The 27,349-nt window shown below is 44.6% G+C and overlaps 1 pseudogene; it reads right to left on the reverse strand.

Annotated features, from left to right (window-relative positions):
* Positions 1-17,378: 17,378 nt before the first annotated feature.
* LOC109767843 (polyubiquitin-like) overlaps positions 17,379-27,349 on the reverse strand; it is a 160,489-nt pseudogene continuing 150,518 nt past the window's right edge.

Genomic DNA, 27,349 nt, shown 5'->3' on the forward strand with positions numbered 1-27,349 from the left:
AGCCTTCAACACACATGATGAACAGATATGGGGACAGGGAATCCCCTTGGCGCAGCCCTCTCTCGGGCACGAATAGATCGATGAGGTTTCTATTCACTTTCACTCTATATTTTACCGATCTAACGCACTTCATAATAGTGCCAATCCACACCTCTCCGAACCCCATCTTGCGCATCATGCATTCCAAGAATTCCCACTCAACACGGTCATATGCTTTGCTAATGTCAAGCTTGACCGCCACAAGTCCATCACGGCCCCCCTTCCTCTTATGCATCAAGTGGTTGATCTCATAAGCCAACAACACATTATCGGTAATCAACCTTCCCGGGACAAAGGCTGATTGGGTCGGTGAAATAATCTTTGGGAGCATTTCCTTTAATCTATTTGCTAAGACCTTAGAGATCATCTTTGTACAGAACGTTGCAAGGCTAATCGGTCTGAACTCCGTTACCCTCTCAGGATTATTATTCTGTGGTATCAAGACGATGGTGGTTTCATTCCATGACTCGGGCATAGGATTACCATTAAGCACCCCCAACACCTCTTCTTGCACCTTCATTCCCACCAGCTCCCAGAACTTCTTATAAAACACATCAGGCATACCATCCGGTCCCAGTGCTTTCAGGTCTCCAATTGACTCAAGAGCTTTTTTCACCTCCTCTCTTGAATAAGGCCTGATGAGACACGCATTCATCTCGGGGGTGACCACGGTGGGAAGCGCTCACTAGTAGAAAAAGGGTCATCTGTCCCGGTTGGTAAGGGCCTTTTGTCCTGGTTTTTGAACCGGGACTAAAGGGTCGTTACTAATGCCCTAGCCCTTTAGGCCCGGTTCTTACACGAACCGGGACAGATGGGCCTCCACGTGGCCGGTGCGGCAAGCCCAGGCAGGAGGGCCTTTGTTCCCGGTTGGTGGCACTAACCGGGACCAATAGGCATCCACGCGTCAGCATTTCAGGGGCTGGGGTTTTTGTTTTTTTGAAAGGGGGGGTTGGGGGTTTTGGGGGGTTAATTTAGGTGTTTCATATATTGTGTTAGCTAGCTAATTAATAGAGAGAAGTGTCCTCTCTTATCTCCGTGCTTGGTCGACGCTACGTACTATATACGTATAGAGAGGACTAGACATGCTAGCTAGTAAGCAAATGAAGGAAACAGAAGATCGTCATGAACATATGCATACAGAGAGAAGTGATATCGACCACCTCTCCTTCTCCGAGAGGTTGGTCGAACAACAAGTTCTCGTATATCTATCCGACACTACCGGCTACATATATACAATAATTATCTCTTATAATATAATCTCCTAATTATTATGAACACAGGGTCCACATAGTATTCTCCGTTTTCAGCGATCACGTGGTCAAGGAAGAATGCCGCCAATTCCTCTTGAATTGCTCGCATACGATCTGGTGCTAGGAGTTCATCCCGCATCTCAAAGATCTAATTTGAAGAAGGGGGTCAATACATATATATATATGAATAAATGAAACTCAACACAAATGATGGTAATAAAATAAAATTGTGAATATTATTTCGTACGCACTTCATATTGTTCGTCAGAGTAGCCCCGCTCACAGGTCGTGTGGCGGATGGACTCGCAAACGTAGTATCCACAGAAATCATTCCCTTGTTCCTGCCACAACCACTTTACAAGAAATAGAGGTCAATCAAACTGATAAGCAAGCATGCTAAATGGTATTGATGAAATTAGCGCTTGAATCACTAGGAGATGCGCGGAACATGCTACTATAGTACATACTTTCGGGTGTCTAAATTGCAGCTTCTTCGGCAGTCCCGGAGTTTTTTTGGTGAATTTTCTCCAAACCCTGCCAGACAAAGAAAACAATTACTTGATATCAGGAAATGAACAAAGTTGCTGATATGGTGGATAATGATCGATTTAACTTACTTCTCGAGCATTTGAGTCATGTCCGCATAGTCCTGGGGATCTTTTCGTCTCGAGTCTAAGACGGTTACTACTCCCTGCTCAAGCTTAATCTCTAGGAGGATATAGTGGAAGCTGCGCATGCATGCATAAGTCATCAATTACATTACTATAACCTGGACTAATAAGGGAAACCGAATATGCACAAGACAGTAACACTCACTTGAAGTTGTAAGGAAAGAGTATTATATCTTTGTTTTCATTTATTACCAACGATCGTAGCAAGTTGGCCTCGGTATTTTCGGCATGATATTTAACCTCAGTTGCATCTATGAGATTTGTGTTAATGAACCCAATATCACCGATTTGTCTTTTCTTCAATTCGGCGATCTTCAATCTGCAAAATATAGTGAGGATAATTATAAATACATGCAATGAAAGAGCTGACCTATATAGAGAGACTTAATGACAGAAGTAGTACTACTTACAGACAGTAGCAAGTGACCGTTGATTTATCGAGGGCCTTTTGATTGAAAAACTGGAAGAACTCCTCAAATGGAACATTCAACAGTTCAATTTCAACGAGGTCATGCTCCTCTTTAACTCTCAGCGTCAAAGTATTCCTCCCCCCAGACTCTCTGCAGGTTTTCATGTACCAATCATGTAATCTTCGCATCATCGTTGTTAGAGATCTTTCATCTTTGACGAGAGGCTTCCCGTAATGGTATTTGTGTTCGTCCACCTCCAAGAAATCATAATGTACATCGTCGGGCAGGTAATCTCCAAGATTGCTATAACCGGGCACCATCCTCGGATCATTAGCGACGATGTCGCTAGACACCTTGAGCGGGGGGCACGATTGGTTCGCTTGTTCGCCGAGCTGGGCAATTTTTTTCCCAGCTCGTCGTTCTTTTAACCTTTGATCACTGATAGTACTTCCCGACCGCTCCGCTTCGACAAATGTCTTTGCAATAATGCGCTCATAGTTGCCTTTCGGCGGGGACTTTGGTGGTTTTGTCAGGGCAGCCAGAGTGCGCTTCGCTTTCACCGGATCTACCTTCTCCTCCGGAGGTGGATGTTTCTTTGCTTTCACCCCTTCAAAGAAGTTCGTCACTTCGGCTCGCACGATCTTCGTGGTTTCCTCCTCGGTCCTCTCGTATGATAACTTCTCTGGAGTCTTCAGAGAAGGACCGAATCTGTATTGCCTCCCGCCTCTGGCTGTACTGCTAGACGCCGACAGAGCAGACGGAGCGGCTGCTGCTGTCTTCTTTCCTTGCTTACGAGGTGGAGGAGAAGGACTACGACGCGCCGGAGCAGCCAGAGCGGCGGCAGGTCTCTTCCGCCCTTGCTGACGAGGCGGAGAGGAGGAGGCTGGCTGCTCGGGTGCGCCGGCGCAGGCGGAGGAGGCGGAGTGCCGCCACGCGCCGGAGAAGGAGGCTGAGTGCCCTGATCACTCGCCGGAGGAGGAGGCGGTGGAGGAGGCGGAGTGCCGCCACGCGCCGGAGAAGGAGGCTGTGCCCTGATCACTCGCCGGAGGAGGAGGAGGCGGAGTGCCCTTACTCGCCGGAGGCGTCCAGTTCGGAAGGTTGATGAGCTCCTTCTGCCATAGGCATGGAGTCTTCAGAGCAGAACCCAGCCGAGTCTCCCCTTCACCGGTAGGGTGGTCAAGCTGGAGGTCCTCAAATCCCTCCGTTATTTCGTCCACCGTCACCCTAGCATATCCTTCTGGAATCAGACGACAGTGAAAAATTGCGCCGGGTTCAGGAGGTCGAACAGAGCCGACAGCCGCCTTGACTTTGAAGTTCTGCCATTGCGTCATAAGGTGGCAATGTTGAGACTCCGTGATAGCATCCACGGGGTAGCTAGCAGGAGCCGTCAAGACATGCTCCGGCTGAAGCAGCTCGGTGGAAGCCATGCTGCTTCTCCGCTGAGATGGCGGGGTAGTTTCGGCAGGTCAATTGCTGCGAGCTACGTCTCGTTCCTCTAGCGCTTGAACCCTTTCGTGCAGCTTCTGAATTTGGGTCTGCTCCACTTTTTTCCTCCTCTACTGGCTTTTGTAACCGCATGCGTCCGGAAAACCAGCCTTCCACGAAACGGAGCCTGGCGTGCCTCGTGTCCGTCCAGGGTGCTCAGGATTCCTGAGGGCCATTGTGAGCTCGTCGTTCTCTCTGTCTGGAACGAACGTCCCTTGCTGCGCTGCATTGATATAGTGCTGAAGCCTCTTGACTGGTATATTCATTTGCTCGTCCGTCCAAACGCACTTCCCTGATACAGGGTCCAAGGTTCTGCCAGCCCCAAAGAACCAAGTCCGGCGACGGTCTGGCCAGTTCATTGTCTCTGATTCGATCCCTTTATCAAGCAGATCATTCTTAGCCTTGGCCCACTTAGGCCGGGCTTTGAGGTAGCCACCTGACCCCGTGCGATGGTGAAGCTTCTTCTTCATAGCATTTTTCTTGTTTGTCGCTGACAACTTCTTACTCTTTTCCGATGTCTTGTGGGCCACAAATGCGGGCCAGTGATCTCTGATCTTCTCATATTTGCCGATGAATTCTGGTGTCTCTTCTTTGTCGACAAACGTTTTCAGCTCATTCTTCCACCTCCTGAATAGGTCTGCCATCTTGTTAAGAGCATGAGACTTGATTAATTGCTCTTTAACTAGCTTCTCCGGATCCTCCTCTGGCGGTAGGGTGAAATTTGCCTTCAGCTCAGTCCAAAGATCATCTTTCTGCATATCATTGACATAAGACGCCTCAGGGTCTTCCTTCTTAGGCTTATACCATTGGTGGATGCTGATCGGGATCTTGTCCCTAACAAGAACCCCGCACTGAGCAGCAAATGCTTCCTTTGTCCTGATGAGTTCAATCGGTTGGCCGTCGCGCACGATTGCTGTGATCTCAAACCTTTCATCCGAGCGCAACTTTCTCTTCGGGCCTCGTCTCTTTACCAAAGTTGTGCTCGATCCGGAGGGCTAGAAAAAAGAAGAAAGACGAGAGTTAATTAATATGTGTACATACCAAAACAATGAATGCATCAATTAGCTAGTCAGCACAGGCTTAACTAATATATTTACCTGGCCGGACTCTGTTCGGTCACCGGAGCCGTCACCACGGGCTCCTTCTTGCACCAGCATTGGGTCACCGGAGCCATCATAATCATGTATTTCCTCCTCCACTCTTCGATCACCGTAGCCTGCTTCTTCACCCTGTTCTTCCAGACCATCATTGTCGTTAAGATACGACAAGACATCACCTCCGGCTAAGATTATGTCCCCCAACACCTCTTCTGCTTCCTCGTCTCGTCCGTGCTCCATTGTTTCTGCAAATATTACAACATGGCAATTATTACACAAACATGACAGCAGGTGGATATATTAGTGCAAATGTAGACCTAGCTTATTCCGGTTTTGGGGTGGCCTCGGCAATGCTTCAAGGGTAGGGGCGCGGCGGGAGGGGGTAGGAGACCGACATCGTTTTTTCTAGGGTTTGGGTGTCCTCGAGAGTTTTGGTCGAGCGAGAGGGCCGGGGGGTGCTCCCGTGGTATAAGTTATCACAGTCCAAGTTATCCGGGAGGGGGTTATATCGACAACGACGACATACATACATGGGAAAATAATGTTATCGGGGAGGGGGTAGGTCGACCCCCCCTCGTGTTGAAGTTATCGGGACACGGGGTATATCGACAACGACATATCCGATAAAAAATAAGAAGACGAAGAAGAAATAAAAAGAGGAGAAGAAGATATTAATAGAGGAGAAGATTGAAGAAAAAAAAGAAGAAAAAAAGAGGAGAAGAAGAGAAAATAGAATATTCTATTTTCTCTTCTTCTCCTCTATTCCTTTCTCTATTCCTTTCTTCTTCTCCTCTTCTTTTTCTTTTTTTTTCTTCTTCTTATTTTCCTTTTTCCTCTCCTTCTTTTTCTTCTTCTTCATTATCTTCCTAACTAGATATATAATACTTTTCTAAAAATGTAACTTTTGCATATATAAAACTTTTTCTTCTTCTTCCTTCGTCCTTCTCGTCCTTCTTTTCCTAAATATATAAAACTTTTCTAAAAATGAAACTAACCTAAAATGTACTAAATCAGAGAACATATATAGATAAAACTAACCTAAAATGTACCCAAATGTACTAAAAATCTAACTTTTATATGCACAGAGAACATACATACATATATACATTTTTATAAAAATGCAAAAAACAAATCATCATATATATGAACAAAAAATCTGGAAAAAAAACAGGACATATAATCATATATACACACATATGCACATAATCTGAAAAAAATCATATATATGAAAAAAAACAGAGTGGAAGGCCGGCGGCCGGACCGAACGTGGCGGCGGCGTGTGGTCGGGGCAGGCCGGGGGCGTGGGGCGGCGTCGGGGCAGGGGCTCGGGCCGGGGCGGCGCGTCGGGGCGGCGCGTCGGGGCAGGGACACGGGCCGGGGCGGCGCGTCGGGGCGGCGCGTCGGGGCAGGGACACGGGCCGGGGCGGCGCGTCGGGGCAGGGCAACGGCGCGGGGCGACGAGGAGTGGGCGGTGACGAGGAGCGGGCGGCGGGGCGGCGACGGCGAGCACGGGCAGCCTGGCGGCGTCGGCGAGCACGGGCAGCAAGGGCGCGGGGCGGCGACGGCGAGCACGGGCAGCCTGGCGGCGTCGATGAGTTCGGCGTCATCGGGGGGCAAATGTTCGATGAAACTGAAAAATTTACAAGTCCTGCTTATATACGGAGAGCATTGGTACCGGTTCATGGCAGCAACCGAGACCAATGCCCCTTTTAGCCTTTGGTCCCGGTTGGTGGCACCAACCGGGACTAAAGGGGGGCATTGGTACCGGTTAGTGCCACCAACCGGTACCAATGCACCCCTTTAGTCCCGGTTGGTGCCACCAACCGGGATCAAAGGCCTTGTGCTGCTGCGCCCGCGTCGAAAGTTTAGTCCCACCTCGCTAGTTGAGAGGGGCGCGCAGTGGTTTATAAGCCCCACTGCCGCTCCCCTCTCGAGCTCCTCTCCATTGCAGGCTTACGGGTCTAATTGTCACTGCTATGCCTGATGGGCCTACTAGGCCTTCTGCGGGCCTGAATCCTGGCCCATCGATGGGTTTCTAGTCGTATTCAGGCCGTGGTGGCCTAGTAGGTGGCATATTTTTTATTTTTTGCCTGTTTTTTGTTTTCTTTTTTTCTTTATTTATTTTGTTTTGTTTCTACTTACAACAAAAACTTATTTATTTTATTTTATTTTATTTTGTTTCTAATTACTTATTTATTTTACTTTATGATAATTCCTTTTGCTATTAAAGTTTCTAACAAAAAAAGTTCTTTATGAAAATTCTTTTTGCTTTCAATGATTTTGAACAGAAAATACTTCGATAATTTTAGTTGCATCAATTTTATATAATTTTAGTTTCAATCATAATAGAGGTTGCTTATAATGTTTTGAACAGAAAATACTTTGATAATTTTAGTTTCATAAATTTTATTTATGTTATTAAAGTTTATTTTATTTTGTTTGTACTTATATATTTTATTAAAGTTTATATTATTTTGTTTCTAATTACTTATTTATTTTATTTGTTATTTTCCATGCACAATTTTTCATGCATTTACTGATTATTTTGAGCTATAAGACCCTAAAATTGAAAAGCATTTCAAATGAACTCTGAAAAGGTTGAAAGTTGGCATGGTATCGTCATTTCATCCACATAGCATGTGCAAGAAAGTTGAGAGGGTTACGGCAAAAACTGGATGCACTTCGTGTACAAAACGGACAATCTCTTTCGAAGTATCAGGATTTCATATGGAAACTCGTCTGTTACAAAGGGATTTCATTTTTTAAAACTTATTTGAACTTCTGACTTTTTGTGTGTTCAAAATGCACCTTTCAAAGCCACATCATCAATTTTCAACCATTTCTGACTTCATTTCTTATTTTCATGCATTTATTGATTATTTTGAGCTATAAGACCCTGAAATTGAAAATCATTTCAAATGAACTCTGAAAAGGTTAAAAGTTGGCATGGTATCATCATTTCATCCACATAGCATGTGGAAGAAAGTTGAGAGGGTTACGACAAAAACTGGATGCACTTCGTGTACAAAACGGACAATCTCTTTCGAAGTATCAGGATTTCATACGAAAACTCGTCTGTTACAAAGGGATTTCATTTTTTAAAACTTATTTGAACTCCTGACTTTTTGTGTGTTCAAAATGCACCATTCAAAGCCACATCATCAATTTTTAACCCTTTCTAACTTCATTTCTTATTTTTCATGCATTTATTGATTATTTTGAGCTATAAGACCCTGAAATTGAAAAGCATTTCAAATGAACTCTGAAAAGGTTGAAAGTTGGCATGGTATCATCATTTCATCCACATAGCATGTGCAAGAAAGTTGAGAGGGTTACGGCAAAAACTGGATGCACTTCGTGTACAAAACGGACAATGGTATCATACTCGTCTGTTACAACGTTGGCATGGTATCATCATAATAGTTGCGGGAGAAAGTCTTCACTTTTTCTTCGCTTGTGCCATTTGCTTATTGCGCCGTAACCATGGATAATCTTCATCGTTTATCAGGATGCTTGGGTCAGCCTTGACTTTGAAGGGAGGAATTTCATGAAACTTTTCATAATCTTCAGACATGTCTGTCTTGCCCTCCACTCCTACGATGTCCCTTTTTTCTTAAAGAACTATGTGGCGCTTTGGCTCATCGTATGATGTATTCGCTTCCTTATCTTTTCTTTTTCTCGGTTTGGTAGACATGTCATTCACATAGATAACCCGTGCCACATCATTGGCTAGGATGAACGGTTCGTAAGTGTACCCAAGATTTTTCAGATCCACTGTTGTCATTCCGTACTGTGGGTCTACCTGTACCCCGCCTCCCGACAGATTGACCCATTTGCACTTAAACAAATGGACCTTAAAATCATGTCCGTAGTCAAGTTCCCATATGTCCACTATGTAACCATAATATGCGTCCTTTCCCCTCTCGGTTGCTGCATCAAAGCGGACACCGCTGTTTTGGTTGGTGCTCTTTTGATCTTGGGCGATCGTGTAAAATGAATTCCCATTTATCTCGTATCCTTTGTAAGTCAATACAGTCAAAGATGGTCCCCTGGACAACGAGTACAGCTCATCACAAACAGTGTTGTCACCTCTGAGACGTGTTTCCAACCAACTGCTGAAAGTCCTGATGTGTTCACATGTAATCCAGTCGTCGCACTGCTCCGGGTGTTTGGAGCACAGACTGTTCTTGTGTTCATCGACATACGGGGTCACCAAGGTAGAGTTCTGTAGAACTGTGTAGTGTGCTTGAGACCAAGAATGTCCAGCCCTGCATATTATTGAGTCCGCTCCTAGCGTGCCTTTTCCAGTCAGTCTCCCCTCATACCGCGATTTAGGGAGACCTATCTTCTTAAGGCCAGGAATGAAGTCAACACAAAACCCAATGACATCCTCTGTTTGATGGCCCATGGAGATGCTTCCTTCTGGCCTAGCGCGGTTACGGACATATTTCTTTAGGACTCCCATGAACCTCTCAAAGGGGAACATATTGTGTAGAAATACGGGCCCCCAGAATGACAATCTCGTCGACTAGATGAACTAGGACGTGCGTCATGATATTGAAGAAGGATGGTGGGAACACCAGCTCGAAACTGACAAGGCTCCACATCACTCCTTAGCCTTGGTATGATTTCTGGATCGATCACCTTCTGAGAGATTGCATTGAGGAATGCACATAGCTTCACAATGGCTAATCGGACGTTTTCCGGTAGAAGCCCCCTCAATGCAACCAGAAGCAGTTGCGTCATAATCACGTGGCAGTCATGAGACTTTAGGTTCTGGAACTTTGTCTCTGGCATATTTATTATTCCCTTTATATTCGACGAGAAGCCAGTCGGGACCTTCATACTAAGCAGGCATTCAAAGAAGATTTCTTTCTCTTCTTTCGTAAGAGCGTAGCTGGCAGGACCTTCATACAGCTTCGGAGGCATGCCGTCTTTTTCGTGCAAACGTTGCAGGTCCTCCCGTGCCTCAGGTGTATCTTTTGTCTTCCCATACACGCCCAAGAAGCCTAGCAGGTTCATGCAAAGGTTCTTCGTCACGTGCATCACGTCGATTGAAGAGCGAACCTCTAGGTCTTTCCAGTAGGGTAGGTCCCAAAATATAGATTTCTTCTTCCACATGGGTGCGTGTCCCTCAGCGTCATTCGGAACAGCTAGTCCGCCGGGACCCTTTCCAAAGATTACGTGTAAATCATTGACCATAGCAAGTACGTGATCACCGGTACGCATGGCGGGCTTCTTCCGGTGATCTGCCTCGCCTTTGAAATGCTTGCCTTTCTTTCGACATTGATGGTTGGTCGGAAGAAATCGACGATGGCCTAGGTACACATTCTTCCTGCATTTGTCTAGGTATATACTTTCAGTGTCATCTAAACAGTGCGTGCATGCGTGGTATCCTTTGTTTGTCTGTCCTAAAAGGTTACTAAGAGCGGGCCAATCGTTGATGGTTACAAATAGTAACGCGTGCAGGTTAAATTCCTCCTGTTTGTGCTCATCCCACGTACGTACACCGTTTCCATTCCACAGCTGTAAAAGTTCTTCAACTAATGGCCTTAGGTACACATCAATGTCGTTGCCGGGTTGCTTAGGGCCTTGGATGAGAACTGGCATCATAATGAACTTCCGCTTCATGCACATCCAAGGAGGAAGGTTATACATACATAGAGTCACGGGCCAAGTGCTGTGATTGCTGCTATGCTCCCCGAAAGGATTAATGCCATCCGCGCTTAAACCAAACCATACGTTCCTTGGGTCAGCTGCAAACTCAGCCCAGTACTTTCTCTCAATTTTTCTCCACTGCGACCCGTCAGCGGGTGCTCTCAACTTCCCATCTTTCTTACGGTCCTCACTGTGCCATCGCATCAACTTGGCATGCTCTTCGTTTCTGAACAGACGTTTCAACCGTGGTATTATAGGAGCATACCACATCACCTTCGCAGGAACCCTCTTCCTGGGGGGCTCGCCGTCAACATCACCAGGGTCATCTCGTCTGATCTTATACCGCAATGCACCGCATACCGGGCATGCGTTCAGATCCTTGTATGCACCACGGTAGAGGATGCAGTCATTAGGGCATGCATGTATCTTCTGCACCTCCAATCCTAGAGGGCATACGACCTTCTTTGCTGCGTATGTACTGTCGGGCAATTCGTTATCCTTTGGAAGCTTCTTCTTCAATATTTTCAATAGCTTCTCAAATCCTTTGTCAGCAGGCACAGCATTCTCTGCCTTCCACTGCAGCAATTCCAGTACGGTACCGAGCTTTGTGTTGCCATCTTCGCAATTGGGGTACAACCCTTTTTTGTGATCCTCTAACATGCGATCGAACTTCAGCTTCTCCTTTTGACTTTCGCATTGCGTCCTTGCATCGATAATGACCCGGCGGAGATCATCATCATCGGGCACTGGTTCCTCTTGATCTTCAGCAGCTTCCCCCGTTGCAGCATCATTGGGCACATCGTCTGGTTCCTCTTGATCTTCAGCAGCTTCCCCCGTTGCAGCATCACCATATTCAGGGGGCACATAGTTGTCATCGTCCTCTTCTTCTTCGCCGTGTTCCATCATAACTCCTATTTCTCCGTGCCTCGTCCAAACATTATAGTGTGGCATGAAACCCTTGTAAAGCAGGTGGGTGTGAAGAATTTTCCGGTCAGAGTAAGACTTCGTATTCCCACATTTAGGGCATGAACAACACATAAAACCATTCTGCTTGTTTGCCTCAGCCACTTCGAGAAAATCATGCACGCCTTAATGTATTCGGAGGTGTGTCTGTCACCGTACATCCATTGCCGGTTCATCTGCGTGCATTATATATAATTAAGTGTGTCAAAAACTATTACAGAACATCATGAATAGATAATTAAGTGACCAAATTAATAGAAGTTCATCATCACATTAAACCAAAGTACATACATAGTTCTCATCTAACAACATATAGCTCTCCAGAGCATCTAATTAATTAAACCATACATTGAAACTATGTAAAATATTTCAATGCGAAAACAAATGCGATCATAATCGCAACCAAGGTAACAATTGATCCAACGACATAATGATACCAAGCCTCGGTATGAACGGCATATTTTCTAATCTTTCTAATCTTCAAGCGCATTGCATCCATCTTGCTCTTGTGATCATCGACGACATCCGCAACATGCAACTCCAATATCATCTTCTCCTCCTCAATTTTTTTTATTTTTTCCTTCAAGAAATTGTTTTCTTTTTCAACTAAATTTAACCTCTCGACAATAGGGTCGGTTGGAATTTCCGGTTCACATACCTCCTAGATAAATAAAATCTATGTCACGTTGGTCGGCATAATTTTCATAAACAATAAATAAACCAATAGTTATAAAGATAATATATACCACATCCGAATCATAGATAGGACGAGGGCCGACGGGGGCGGATACCAAAACCAGCGCACTATATAATAACAAGCAATAAAATAGTAAGAAAATTAGACAAGTATCTATCTAAAGTAAGAATTTTTTTCTTTCAGAAAGAAGATAAGAACAAGAGGCTCACCACGGTGGTGCAGGCGACGAGATCGGCGCGGGCGATCGACGACGGTGAAGACGGGAATGGGACGTGACGGGCCGCTAAACCTAGACAAATCTCGAGGAAAATGGAGCTTTGAGGTCGAGCTTCGAGAGGAGAAAGCTTAACTAGTGTGGCTCGGGCATTTCATTGAACACCTCATGTGCATAGGAGGTGAGCTAGAGCACCACAAAGCCCTCCCCTCGCCGGCCAGAGAAAATCATAGCACTGGAGTGCTCTGCTCGCGGGCGAGGGGTATATATAGGCACCTCATTGGTCCCGGTTCGTGGCATGAACCGGGACTAAAGGGCAGCCTGTGGTCCCGGTTCAAGCCATCAACCGGGACCAACGGTGGTGGGCCAGGAGCGAGGCCCATTGGTCCCGGTTCGTCCCACCAACCGGGACCAAAGGGGCCAGACGAACCGGGACCAATGACCCCACGAGGCCCGGCAGGCCCCTGGCCTCACGAACCGGGACCAGTGCCCCCATTGGTCCCGGTTTTGACTGAACCGGGACTAATGGGCTGACCCGGCCTGAACCAAAGCCCTCTTTTCTACTAGTGGCTTGCTTAGCTTGCCTTGTTACCAGCGGTTTCCAACCTTTTCTTCTCTCGAGCAGGCGAGCCAAATCGGCTAGCCTCCGTCGGCAAGGCTAGCTTTGCCTAGCGAGGTAACCTGGCAAGGGATCCAAATAGATATATGCTATTTGACGCATTCTGCGTTGAATAGGCATCCTTTCACACGGAGTTGGAGATCGAGCGCTGACTTGGGCTAGCCCATTAACGTGTTGCAGCGTTTCCGGATTTGGGGAACTTCAAGAGTTTCCCAGCTGGTTTTTTCTGGACCTTGAACCAGTTGTCCTGTTTCTTTTTGGTTTTTCACGGTTTTCCTTTTTTCCTTTTTCTTTGTTTCGTTTTTCTCTTTAGTTTTCTTCTTTCTTTCTATTTTATTTTCCCTTTCTTTTTTTTTCAAGTTTTTTTATTTTTTAAATCATATTATGAAAATTATTCGGAAACTTTTAAAAAATTGTTCATGCTTTTGAAAAACTTTCACTTTTTTAAAGGGTCGTGTTTTTAGAAATTGTTCATAAATTCAAAATGTGTATGCATTTAAAAAATTGTTTGGAATGTTTTTGTTCACATTTATCAGAACTTTTCAAATAATGACCAGGATTTCAAAAATTGTTACTGTTTTACAAAAACTGTTCAAGTTTCAAAAAATGTTCTTGTTTTAAAAAAATCATGTATTCAAAAATTGTTCGCGGTTCAAATTCGTTTGGGATTTTGATAATTGTTCTCCATTTCGAAATTGGTTCTCAAAAATCAAAATATGTTCGTGATTTTAAAAATTGTTCCCATTTCGAAATTGTGTTCACAAATTTGGAAAATGTTCATGTTTATGAAAAAGATCGATAATTTCAATATGTATTTGCCATTTCATAGAATTGTTTGTAAGTTCAGAAATAACTCAAATTTTGGAATATTGTTTGGGGTTCTTCGAAATAGTGTTAAGTCTGCTACTGCTATTGGTTTTTAACTTTTGCGATGTCAATTTGTCAATTATATATATTCGGTCATAGTGGCTAACAGCGAGCACGCGGTAATTGCTAGTCGCCGGTTCGAATCCCAGCTACCACGACTTGACTTTTTGCGATTTCTGACCATCGCGTTCGCGGTGCGCTGCAATGGGCCGGCCCAGTCGAATGCACCCTTTGCAACGGGGCGTGTATTTGCCGCAGAATGCGGCACATAGCACCTCCCCCTATAAGGACCTTACGCATTTTGCGTCAAACAAAAGCTCGACACACACGGGCGAAGCAAGACTGGGTTGGCCCACCGACGCAAAAGCCGCTTGTTTTTCTTGTATCACGCGACCTAAAAAACCCGAAAAACAAATAGGTGACACTAGGATTCGTCACAAGATCTTGCTCACACCAGAACGCAGACCGCGATCACTTAGCCAGTCCACCACAAAGTTGCTTCTGAACATTAAACTCTATAACAACATACAACAGGGTTGAGATTTTGGAAAAAAAAACATTTTAGAATCATTTCTTGAAAATTTCAAACAATTTGAAATGCCTCAAATATTTTTTGATATCCCAAGCTTTTTTGGGAAAAAATATGAACAATTTTTATAATCCAAAAAACGAACATTTTTTGCAAAACCTAACAGTTTTTGAAAAATTGAAAATTTTCTGACATTCTGATTTTTCTAAAAACAAGAAACATTTTTTGAACACGTATAGTTTTCTGAAATTTTGAGTAAATTTTCGAAATGAGAACATATTTCGAAATTCCTGTACACTTTCTAAAATATGAACATTTTATGAGTGACATTCGGAACAGAATCTGAAAAGGAGAACATTTTTTGAAATTCTTGAACATTTTTTAAAACTTGAAAATAACAAAAATTGAAAAGAAGAACTTTTTTAAAATTAATGAACATTTTTTAAAACATTTTTTTTCTGAAATTGCAAACAAAATTTGAAAAGAAGAATATTTTTTAAAATTCCCGAAAGACTTTATAAAACAGGAACATTTTTTGCACCTCTTATAAGGTTCCCAAAACAAGAAAAAGAAACAGAAAAAAGAAAAGATACAAAAAGGGATAGAAGGGGAAATGGAAACACCAGTTCAGGCACCTCTTATAAGGTTCCCAAAACAAGAAAAAAACGGCTGGGAACCGCCTAGAATATTCCAAAACCGGAATCGCTCAAACATTTGAACGGGCCGGCGCATCCTAAGGCTTGTCAATCTGCCCCTGTGCATCGTCACGACTACTTGCCGCAACAAGCGGCTAATAGGCATTTCCCCTCCTATATGGCGCAGCACGCGCCAGGCAGCGGACGCGCGCGCACCCCTGCGCCCACTTTGGGCCGACCCATGAGTGGCAGCGGGAAGCCCCCTATTTGTCTTGTTTCGTTTTCGTTTTTTGTTTTTTAAATAATCCAGGATTTCCAAAACTATTCAAAATTCAAAAATTGATGCGAATTTAAAAGGTTTGTGGAGCCAAAAAATGTTCATGCTTTTGAAAATTGCTACTGAATTTGATATTGTTGAACATTTTTAAAAATTATCATGAACAAAATTTGAATATGATGAACATTTTTCAGTTAGATGAACATATTTTAAAAAAACATGGATGAACAAATTTTAAATTTGATGAATTTGTTTTGAAATTGATGAAAAAAATTCGAAATTTACGTACATGTTTTTAAACGATGAAAATTTGAATACGGTGAACAAATTTAGGATTTTGATGAAAAACAATTAAATCCCGATGAACAAAATTTAAGTTCGAGGAACATTTTTTGAATGCGATGAACAAAAAAATGTCTGTGGATTTGAAAAGAAAGTTCGCGAAAAAGGTGAAAAAGTAAAGAAGAAAAAGAAAAAAGAAAAGAAAAAAAGAAAGATGAAAAGAAAAGAAAAAACTATTGGAATACAGAAAAATAAAAATAAAACAAAGAAAGAAAAAAAACTAAAAGGAAAAAAAGGAAAAAACGGCTGAGGGAAGGTCCTAGAACCTTCCCAAAACCGGTTGGGGGTAATCCCGAATTTAACGGGCCAGCCCATAGAAATTCCAGCGCTCAAGGGGTGGGGCGGGGGGGGGGGGGGGGGGAGGGGGCTGCGCGCGCTGTGTCGATAACCCTCGACCTACGCGCCGTATAGGAATCACCATACGGGAGCCCAACCTAAAAGCATCTTTAGTAGATCCCTTAAAAGCTAACCCTTAGAAACGCGTTTAAAGGGCCCTTTAAACCATTTTTACGGTACAAAACTTTGCCGAAAAATACAGATACCGTATTACGAACTGTATCTGGAACAATACAACAAGCAATCGCCCCGCTCTGGCCAAACCCATCCCGCTCCGGCCACGCTCCCTCCGGATGCCACTCGCCCCTGCCTGTCCAATCCCGGCCATGCACACCCTGGCCCGGCCGCGCCCGCCGCCGCCGCGCTCCACCCCAGCCATGTCCGCCCCTGCCGTGCCTCCCCCACCCCGGCTGCGCCTCTCTTGCCCTTCTCCGGCGCTGCCCCACCTTGAGTTGGGCCGCCGGCGGCCTACTCCACCCCGCCCGTGGCCGGCCTCGCCTTGGCGGTGAAGGTCAAGCCGGCCACAATTTGGACAACCAGCAACACAATTCCGGTGTGCGGCGACCTTTTTTGATGTGCGGGGACGGATTCCGGCGAGTTTCGTTTTGATTCCGGCCAGTTCCGCGGTGGTGCATCTGCTCCGACGAGGTTTGACTGTTTACGGGTTGAACTGTATACTGCTTTTCAATCTGTTCATATAAGGTTCTCGCGGATGGAGTCTCGGTGCCCCTTAAAAACATTACGGGATCTGCTAGGGACCATTCTTTCGACCGAAATTGTAAATGCCTTATTTTTTACGGGTTTAACCGCTTTTAAGGGGTCGATGCTCTAAGCAGTGTGCATCTGTAACTTGCACCGCATAACAGACTCAGAAAGATTCTAAAAAAACACTTGGAAAAAAATAACTCGGAATAAGAGGGAAAAAAAACTTGCGTCACAGAACAGGAGGAACGGAGAGAAAAAGCGGCTGCAAATCGGCGGCAGCATTTGTTCCTGAGCACCTTTTAGCCCGGAGGGACAAAAATGTACACAAATGGTTCACTTTAACGTAATCACAGGATAAGAACATTTCAGGTTAACAAGAATTAAGATTCTGGTTCACTTATTAATGACATAGACCAAGCTGCTCAAAGGCAGCTAAGATAGCATATGTTCTCACAGGTGGCACAGGAATAAAGATTTTCAACAACGGCACTAGACACTGAGTTGTACATAACTCAAAGAGATGAAGAGGGAGGAGGCCCACCAGGGAGAGAGTTGCGAACCAAACTTCTAGGGCCCCAAAGAACTCACTGGCCACCACGAAGGCGGAGCACCAGGTGGAGAGTAGACTCCTTCTGAATGTTGTAATCAGTCAGAGTGCGACCATCCTCGAGCTGCTTGCCGGCGAAGATCAGACGCTGCTGATCCGGGGGGATACCCTCCTTATCCTGGATCCTGGCTTTAACATTGTCAATGGTGTCAGAAGACTCAACATCTAGGGTAATGATCTTGCCAGTCAAGGTCTTCACAAAGATTTGCATGCCTCCACAGAGGCGAAGTACCAGGTGCAACGTGGACTCTTTCTGAATGTTGTAATCAGCAAGGGTGCGTCCACCCTCAAACTGCTTGCCTGCAAAGATGAGGCGCTGCTGGTCCGGTAGTATGCCCTCCTTATCGTGGATCTTCGCTTTGACATTGTCAATTGTGTCGGAAGACTCAACCTCGAGAGTGATGGTCTTGCCGGTGAGTGTCTTCACAAAGATCTGCTTTGTAAGAGAGTCTCCTCATTACCTTGTAACGTTCGGCCGTGCACTATGATGTTTGTATTATATATAAAGCGGGGCGTGAGCCTATTTCGAGAAAGCGTCCACGAATGTTTTGGGTGTTCGTTTTGATGGACAGTGTTGATGCCCTAGTGCGGGAAAAGGAAACCTGCAACATGTTATTATCAGGAAAAGGAAACCTGCAATCTGCAGATTTCGCTGAACAGCGGCTTTATATAGACGATCTGAACATTGGCAATACAACAATCACCCAACTTATTTAATTTCAGACGAAATGACGCCGGTGTGCATGTCTAGACCTGCAAACAACACAGGCAAGTTCAGTGGCAGACTGGAAACGCCACGAACTGAACATCTATGATGATGTTCACGTATCAAGAAGAATTCAGGGTACGCCTATTGGATAAATTAGATGTTTGGAACTGACCAGTAAACGTGGAAACGCCAAATCTGAAGTTACGATCTTTGATAGCAAAAACGACCACAGGACCAACACAACACAGGTCATCAGACATCCAGAGGACTGAGGTCAACTCATTCATAACATAGACCAAGCAGCTGCTCAAAGGCAGCATCAGATGTCTCACAAACTGCACACGGATAAAGAGGTGCAGAAACGACACATGACACAAACTTCACGTAACCAAAAAGACGACGTCGACGAACGAAGAGGCCACCAGGCTCAACAGACATGCGAACCAAACTTCCGGGAACCCAAAGAAATTCACTGGCCGCCACGAAGGCGGAGCACCAAGTGGAGTGTAGACTCCTTCTGAATGTTGTAATCAGCAAGGGTGTGTCCGTTGTCGAGCTGTCCGGGGGATGCCTTCCTTGTCTTGGATATTCGCCTTCACGTTGTCAATGGTGTCCGACGATTCCACCTCCAAGGTGATGGTCCTCAAGTTGCTTGCAGGAAAATATCAACCACTGCTGGTCTGGCGGGATGCACTCCTTGTCCCTGATCTTCGCTTTGACATTGTCAATCGTGTCAAAAGACTCAACCTCAAGGGTGATTGTCTTGCTGGTGAGGGTCTTCATGACGATTTGCATAAGCCTCAGCACAAGGTGGAGTGTCGACTCCTTCTGGATGTTATATTCGCCCAGGGTCCGGCCATCTTCCAGTTGCTTGCCAGCAAAGATGAGGCCCTGCTGGTCCGGCGGGACACCCTCCTTATCCTGGATCTTCGCCTTGCATTATCAATTGTGTCGGAGGACTCAACCTCAAACATGATGGATCTTCGGCTAATTGTGTCGGACTCAACCTCAAACATGATGATCTTGCCAGTGAGTGTCATCACATAGATCTGCATACCAACTCTGAGCCTGAGCACCAGGTGGAGGGTGGACTTCCTCTGTATATTGTAATCAAGAAGTGTCCGGCCATCCTCAAGCTCCTTGCGAGCAAAGATGAGGCGCTGCTGGTCCACCCGGATACCCTCCTTATGCTGGAACATCGCCTTCACATTGTCGACTGTGTCAGAGGACTCGACCTCAAGCGTGATGATCTTGCCTGTGAGTGTCTTCACGAAGATCTGCATCTGCATAATTGGAAATTACAACAAAGCAGGATAAGTCACCAAGGAAGAGGCTTACATGAATAGATAAATCGATTAGCAAAGCCATGAGACAAAGGGCACTAATCTAAATGATGTGATAGGCATGCATAGTTGAAAATTGCAAACAGAGCATTTTAGTTGACCAAGTTAGGTGCGTATGAACAGATCAACAGTCATAGAACAAGGACTGCGATAAATTATATATCTTGTTACAAATAGTTATTCTGCAGTTAAAATTAACAAACAACAAGAAAGACTGAGATAATCCAAATCTAATACTCCATCCAAAATAAACGTCGTGGTTTTACTTCAAGGTTGTAAAAGATACTCCCTCCGTCTCATAATATAAGAGCGTTTTTGACACTAAACACTCTTATATTATGGGACGGAGGGAGTAGTAAATTCGTCCTAAAAAAAGATAGTAAATCCGCAGTTCAGAATTAACAAATAAACAAATAACAACCGCATAGCAAAAATGAAAAGGCCATAATCTCTGTTAAGATATATTTCCAGTTAAAATCAAGCAGATTTGTGCAACAAGTCGACTGGACATCAGCAGATCCATTATAAAGCCAGATCGTGGATCAATATCTGAATGCAGCAATAAACAAGAATGTGAAACAAAATTACGATTGAACACAAGTTCCCGGCCCACCCCGTTGATATTATCTTCAAATGTCATATTTTCCTTCAGGTATGGGCACTGCTGGGGAAGAAGCGTGACATCGAGCGCATGAAAGAGACTATGGAGCTGATCAAGACAACCATGGTGAAGGCGCGGCAAGGGATGATGGCTGCACCATGAACTTCCTTGTTTTGCTAGCTTTGGCCTTGATGTTTCGCTTTTGTGATATCGAACTTGTGGCTGCGATCTCCTTAGCTATATCTTGAGCCATGTGCTCGTTGACTGTCTTTATTTGGCTTGTAAGACTCTATGTGTGGATTCTGCCTGGTGGCTTTATTAAGTTAAAGCCGGACGCTGCTAGCGTCTATGTTCCAAAAAAAAGAACTAACCCGTCAAAATCTACTGAAAACCCTAGATGGCGAGTACAACTGATCGAGATACACTCACTCATCCAGTCATCCTCAACACTACCTCGATTATCTTTCAATCTATCAGCATAGAAACAACTTGGGACACAGTAGAGCAATCGATAAGAATCTCATTATCTAATCGCGTTGGCCGCATCAACGAAAGCACCTCAATCTTGGATCAGGGGAATTTGAGGTTCTGTGCTGATACAATTTTGGGGATCGGAGCCAAGATACCCCGCCTTACAAGATGAACTAGGGTTTCTACCTATGCTAAGGAATTTGGGGAAATAATGACTTGCCCTCCTTCACGCGACGCACGCTACATATAACCTTTCCAGCTCACGCTGTATTCACCGACAGTCACTTAACGGTTACAACACAGTAAACGGTTTAAAACTACTGCAGACCGGCGAGGATACATCCGAGCCGTTGGATCGCTTGAAACGCCATCTTGCCATCTCAGCCGTTGCTTGTCTGAAAACAGAGTTGGTGTCGATCTTCAGTACGTCCGCGGTTCAGGGCCTGACAATGCCGTCGCCATGACAACCGCCTTGTCCTCGAGGCGAAAAAGCTTGTGACCTGGGAATGTTTTGTTGAGGAAGGCTGCGTCTTCCCAAGTAGCATCATCAGGTGCGAGGCTCTCCCACTGTACTAAGCATTGGCCAACCGGTTTCTTGTTGCGTTGAACCACCCTGCGGTCCAGCACAGCTATAGGAATAGTTTTGACATATCCTTCTGGGGTGACCAGTGGAACGTGCGGTAGAGGCACAACTTGATGTCCTACATGTTTCTTGAGCTGGCTGATGTGAAACACTGGATGGATGTTTGTGCCCTCTGGTAACTGCAGCTTATAAGCAACTTCTCCAACTCTTTCTAAAATTGTGTAAGGACCATAGAACTTTGATCGTAGTTTCAGTGATCCTCTGAGACCAAATGCATTCTGTCTGTATGGCTGGAATTTGAGATATACCCTGTCTCCCACCTCAAATGCTCTGTCTGTTCTGTGTCTATCTGCAAAATATTTCATCCTGTTTTGTGCATGTTCCAAGTTGGCTTTCAGCTTTTGCATCATTTGCTCCCTTCCTGCCACTGTCAATTTTGCTGCTGGAGACAAGGTTGTGTCAACAGCAAATTCTCCTACTTGAGGTGGTTTGTACCCATATAATGCTTGAAAAGGAGTACATTTCAAGGAAGAATGATAACTGGTATTGTACCACAATTCAGCTAACGACAGCCATTTCAACCATTTCTTTGGTTCTTGGAACACCATCCCTCTCAAATATGCTTCTAAACATTGATTTAGTCTCTCTGTCTGACCATCCATTTGAGGGTGAGAAGCTGTACTGAATCTGATCTTCACCCCAAATGCTTGGAACAATTCTTGATACAATTTGCTGGTGAAAATGGTGTCTCTGTCAGAAACAATGCAGATAGGCAAACCATGTAATTTGATGACATTGTCCATTAGAGCTTCAAACACAGTTTGAACTGTGAACGGATGTGTCAGAGGTATGAAATGTGAGTATTTGGTCAGTCTGTCCACCACCACTAGAATGACCTCTTTTCCCTGTGAATTTGGCAATGCAGTGATGAAATCCATTGTTATGGGTGCCCAGGCCATATCAGGCACTGGAAGTGGTTGTAACAATCCAGGGGGATGAATGTGCTCAATCTTGTTCAATTGGCAAACAGGACACTGACTGACAAATTCCTCTATGTGCTTCTTCATGTCGGGCCAATAAAACACTTTCTTTAATCTGTAGTAAGTAGCTTTACTACCAGAATGTCCTCCCAAAGCAGATGAATGAAATGTCTGTAGCAACTGCTTTCTGAATTCAGTGCTTGCTCCTACATAAATCCTATTTTTGTATTTCAGCAGTCCTTTGTTGAGAGAGAACTTAGGGTTTTGATCAGTATCAGCAGCTACTTTCTTTAGTAGTTTATCACTGTCCTGATCCCCTAAATAACTTTGTGCTACATCTTCAGTCCATTTAGGAACTACCACAGTAACATTATTGCATTGCATTGTTTTTAGTATCTCCTTCCTGGACAATGCATCAGCCACTACATTTTCCTTTCCTTTTTTATATTCAATGGAATAATCATACTCCAACAATTTCAAGAGCAATTTGTGTTGAACACCTTCTGTCAACCTTTGAGTTGTCATGTATTTTAGAGACTGCTGATCAGTTTTGATGATCAACTTGTTTCCCCACACATAATGTCTCCACTTCTTAAGTGCTTCTAGTATAGCCATTGCTTCTTTCTCATAAATTGATTGAGCTGCAGACCTGGGTCCTAAACTCTTGCTGAGATAAGCCAGTGGTTTCCCTTTTTGCATGAGTACAGCTCCAATCCCTGTTGCACAAGCATCTGCTTCTATAGTAAATGGAACAGAGAAATCTGGAAGTGCTAATACAGGACAGGTTGTCATTGCTTGCTTTAAAGTGTGGAAAGCTTGTTGCTGAGCAGATTCCCACTGGAAAGCATCTTTTCTGAGCATATCATGTAGAGGTCTACAGATTTTTCCATAGTCCTTCACAAACCTTCAGTAATATCCTGTTAAACCCAGAAATCCTCTTAACTTTGTGGCATTATTAGGTTCTGGCCAATCCATGACATCCTGAATTTTGCTAGGATCAGTGGATACTCCTTGATCAGAAATCACATGTCCTAAGTAATGCACTTGATTTGTTGCAAAGGTGCATTTGGACATTTTCACATACAGTTGATGCTTTCTCAAGGTTGCAAAGGTTCTTTCTAAATGGGCAATGTGCTCTTTTAAGGATTTGCTGAAAATGAGCATATCATCAAAGAACACTAATATACATTTCTTCTCCTCTAGTTCATTGATTTCTTCACACACATTGTTCATTAACCCTTGAAAAGTACCAGGGCCACCAGATAACCCAAAAGGTATTACAGTGTATTCATAATGCCCCATGTGTGTTTTGAAAGCTGTCTTGGGAATATCAGCAGTGGACATTCTGATTTGATGGTACCCAGATCTTAAATCCAGTTTGGAGAATACCTTAGCTCCATACAACTCATCCAACAAATCTTCAATGATGGGCATAGGAAACTTGTTCTTGATTGTGATAGCATTTAGTTCTCTGTAATCCACACACAGTCTCCATCCTCCATCTTTCTTTCTAATCATAATTGCAGGAGAAGAAAAAGGACTAAAACTTTCTTGTATTTCTCCTTTTTTGATTAACTGTTTGATAATTTCTTCCATATCAGCTTTCTGATAGTGAGGAACTCTGTATGGCCTCAGATTTGGTGGTTTTGCTCCTTCTTGCAACACAATTCTGTGATCACAAGGTCTATTGGGAGGTAATTTCTGAGAATCTTCAAAAATATCAGCATATTTTTGGAGTAGTGGTTGTAGAGCCACAGGAGGAGGAGTGTGCTCTTTGTTATGTTCAGATTCCATCTCATGTATCTGCAAAATATAACCCATCACACCTTTCTTGAGCAATTTTTCCAATTTAGCTGCTGAAATCAGACACTTCTTCTTGGGTATTGTGTAATCAAACAAAGTGACTGGTTGTCCCTGCTTAGTGAGAATCAACAATCTCTCCACTAGATCTAAACAAATGGGACTGTATTGGTATATCCAATCAGCACCTAATATAATGTCATAAGACACTAGATCCAGCACTTTGAAACTGCTCTGGAAAGTGTGACCCTGCACTTTAAAATTCATTTCAGGGATTTTGGCTGTAGACAGAAGTTTTCCTCCTCCTGCTACTGTGACCTTTCTGGGAGCCATTGGTTGTTGATAGCAGTCACTTTTGATTGCAAATTCTGTACTCATGAAAGTGTCTGAGGAACCACTGTCAAACAGAGTTGTTGCTTTTCTTCCAGCAATTTCCAGTATTAAGGAAAAGGTGTTTGGACCTGTTGTCCCTTCTGTAGCATTTGCAGAAATATGCATTGCTTGTGTAGGTTTTGATGCAACTCCTTCAACCCCTTTTTCCTTATCTGGAGTATTAGGAGCTGTATGATATACTTGCTCCTGGGCAGTGATTTCCTCTATATTGTCACTGTCAGCATCCTCATCTACTTCTTGCAGAATGTGTAGTGTTTTTCCAATCTTACATTTGTGCTGTCTTGTCCATGGCTCTCTACAGTACCAGCATGCCCTTGCATCTTTGGGAAAAGGCACAGTGTACTTCTCTTGAGATGGTACTTGCACTTGCAGTGGAGGAGGAGGTTGTTTGTATGGCTGTGAATATGATCTGGGTTTATATCCAACTGGAGCAGGTAATTTTCTTGCTGCTGCAGCCTTTTCATAAATCTTTGCATACCAGTAAGCTTCTATAATCCCAGTAGGTTTCTGTCCACAGACCTCATGTTTAATATCAGGTTTCAGACCTCCAATGAAACAACTGAGCAGAAAATTTTCTTGTAAGCAGGGATGGTCTCTTTTAACCAAGGCTACACAATGTTCAAACTCATCAATGTAGTTGGCTACTGAACTGCTCTGTTGTATATTTTTCAATAACTCCACAGCTTCATGGACACTGGCTTCAGAAAATCTATCTGCAATCATCTGACAAAACTGTTGCCAAGTTATCATTTGCCAAGGAACACATATGTTTTTCAGCCTGTTAGATGCTCTTCCTTGCAGATGTCCTGTAGCAAGGTTGACCCACTAATCATATGGAGTGCCTGACATATCATAAAATTTCTCACAAGCAATCAGCCAACCAATTGGATCCTCCCCAGTGAACAATGGTATTTCTAATCTTGGTCCTTTTAGCACAGCTTTAGCAAAATAAGAAGGGCCTCCCAACTGTGTGGCATGTTGGTTTCTTTGAGCATCATACAAGTTTCCTGCTGCTTGATAAACTGGTGGCTGCACAGGTCCATTTGTGGTCGTGTTAATGTACTGACCTGTGATAGGATTATATGTAGGGAGTGGGTTATACAGTGGTGCAGTTATGGGAGCAAAATACCCACTATTGCCTGAAAATCCCAGTGTATGAGCTTGTACTGCCACACTAGTGTTTGCAGAAGATAACCTGAACTTGTCTTGTGCTATCTGCTCTTGCTGCTTATCAGTATGTATCTTGGTACTTTCAGTGAACATATGTGCTGAAGGTAGTACTGATGACACTCCTGACATCTTAGTGACCGAATTCTGTCCTTGTCCCATAAACTCCTGGTGCAGATTTCTGCTCACTGGTGGCTGAGTAACTCCTGGTTGCTCCGACTCTTCTGCACAGGTGGAATCTCTGTGCCTAACCCTGCACACACTGGAATAGTTGTATTTGGCGTAGCTGCTTCCACCTTCCCCTGGCTCATGGACATGTTTTGCAGTATCAGATTCAGAGTTTTCTGAATTTCTGAATTCATCTCTGTTAGTTTTGCTTCTACTCGTGGCATGGTCACCATGTCAGAGCGTAATTGCTATACTACGGCTCGCAATCCTTTCATATCCGCTAATTCCTCCCTGAAATCAGCCATCTCCTTTTCCAATCTGTCCACTGTGATCTGGACCTTAGCACACGTGTCTGCCATCTTCGGATCTAGAGTGGAGACAGTGACCTCTGACCCGATCTCGCTTCCTGTAACTTCGTTGCTCTACAGGGATTTTACAGCGAACCAACCTGCAGAATCGCCCCGAATTTTACGCCGCCAAAAGCACACGGATCGTCGTAAGGGACAGGAATTTTACCAAGAGAAGAATATCTCCCCGCAACCTTCCCGGACTCGTCGATCTGTGCCCGAATGTTCGCCGCCACCGTGTTCACCTCCACAGACGTCACCACCGCCACCGCAAACAGGGAGGGACGGGAGGGATTTTACGGGAGAACCCAACCCCTCGTTCTCCTCTGCTTGATCCGCCGCCCCGCTTCGTCGATGCCGAAAATCGACTAGCTTCTGATACCTTTGTGAGGACCGGAATGCAGGAATTGCACCGATCTATCTGAATTTCATTGGATCAGGGGAATTTGAGGTTCTGTGCTGATACAATTTTGGGGATCGGAGCCAAGATACCCCGCCTTACAAGATGAACTAGGGTTTCTACCTATGCTAAGGAATTTGGGGAAATAATTACTTGCCCTCCTTCACGCGACACACGCTACATATAACCTTTCCAGCTCACGATGTATTCACCGACAGTCACTTAACGGTTACAATACAGTAAACGGTTTAAAACTACTGGAGACCGGCGAGGATACATCCGAGCCGTTGGATCGCTTGAAACGCCATCTTGCCATCTCAGCCGTTGCTTGTCTGAAAACAAAGTTGGTGTCCATCTTCAGTACGTCCGCGGTTCAGGGCCTGACACGAAAGCACCTCAATCAATCTCACAACGTGAACAGATAGATAGACCGGGGGAACAAGGAATCGGTGGCGCGCGCATACCTTGACGGAGGGGACGGGACGGATCGCGCGAGCTAAAGATCGATCGCTGTGTTGCGGTGGAGGATTTTCTTTTTTCTCGATCGGAATCAGCTGGCGAGTGGATTCGTTGAAAGCGGGGTCGATGCGTCTGGGGGAATTTATAGATGGGAGAAAGGATACAGACCTGAACGTACCGGCACTCCGGCAGGAGAGGCGATTGCGGAATCCGTCCGTCTCTACCACGAGAAGCAGTCTCTCGAAGCGTCTCGACGGGGTCTCCAACGAAAGAACTGCAGCTGGGAGGTGGGCTTTCTCGATGCTGGCCCATTAGGCCCGGACATAAAGCCCATTGCTCCCGCCCTGCTGAGCAATGGAGCAGCCCAACGCGCAGAACAGACTCGAAAAAAAAACTTGCATCGCAGAACAAGAGGAACAGAGAGAAGCGCATCATCGACATATGTCGGAAGTCCTGTTGCGTAAGCGGGGTGAAATTTCAGAAGACTGCACGAACAGCATCCCATCTCATGGTCACAACGTACTACA

Source organism: Aegilops tauschii, chromosome 7, assembly GCF_002575655.3.
Source record: "Aegilops tauschii subsp. strangulata cultivar AL8/78 chromosome 7, Aet v6.0, whole genome shotgun sequence".
In the NCBI taxonomy this organism is placed as follows: Eukaryota; Viridiplantae; Streptophyta; class Magnoliopsida; order Poales; family Poaceae; genus Aegilops; species Aegilops tauschii.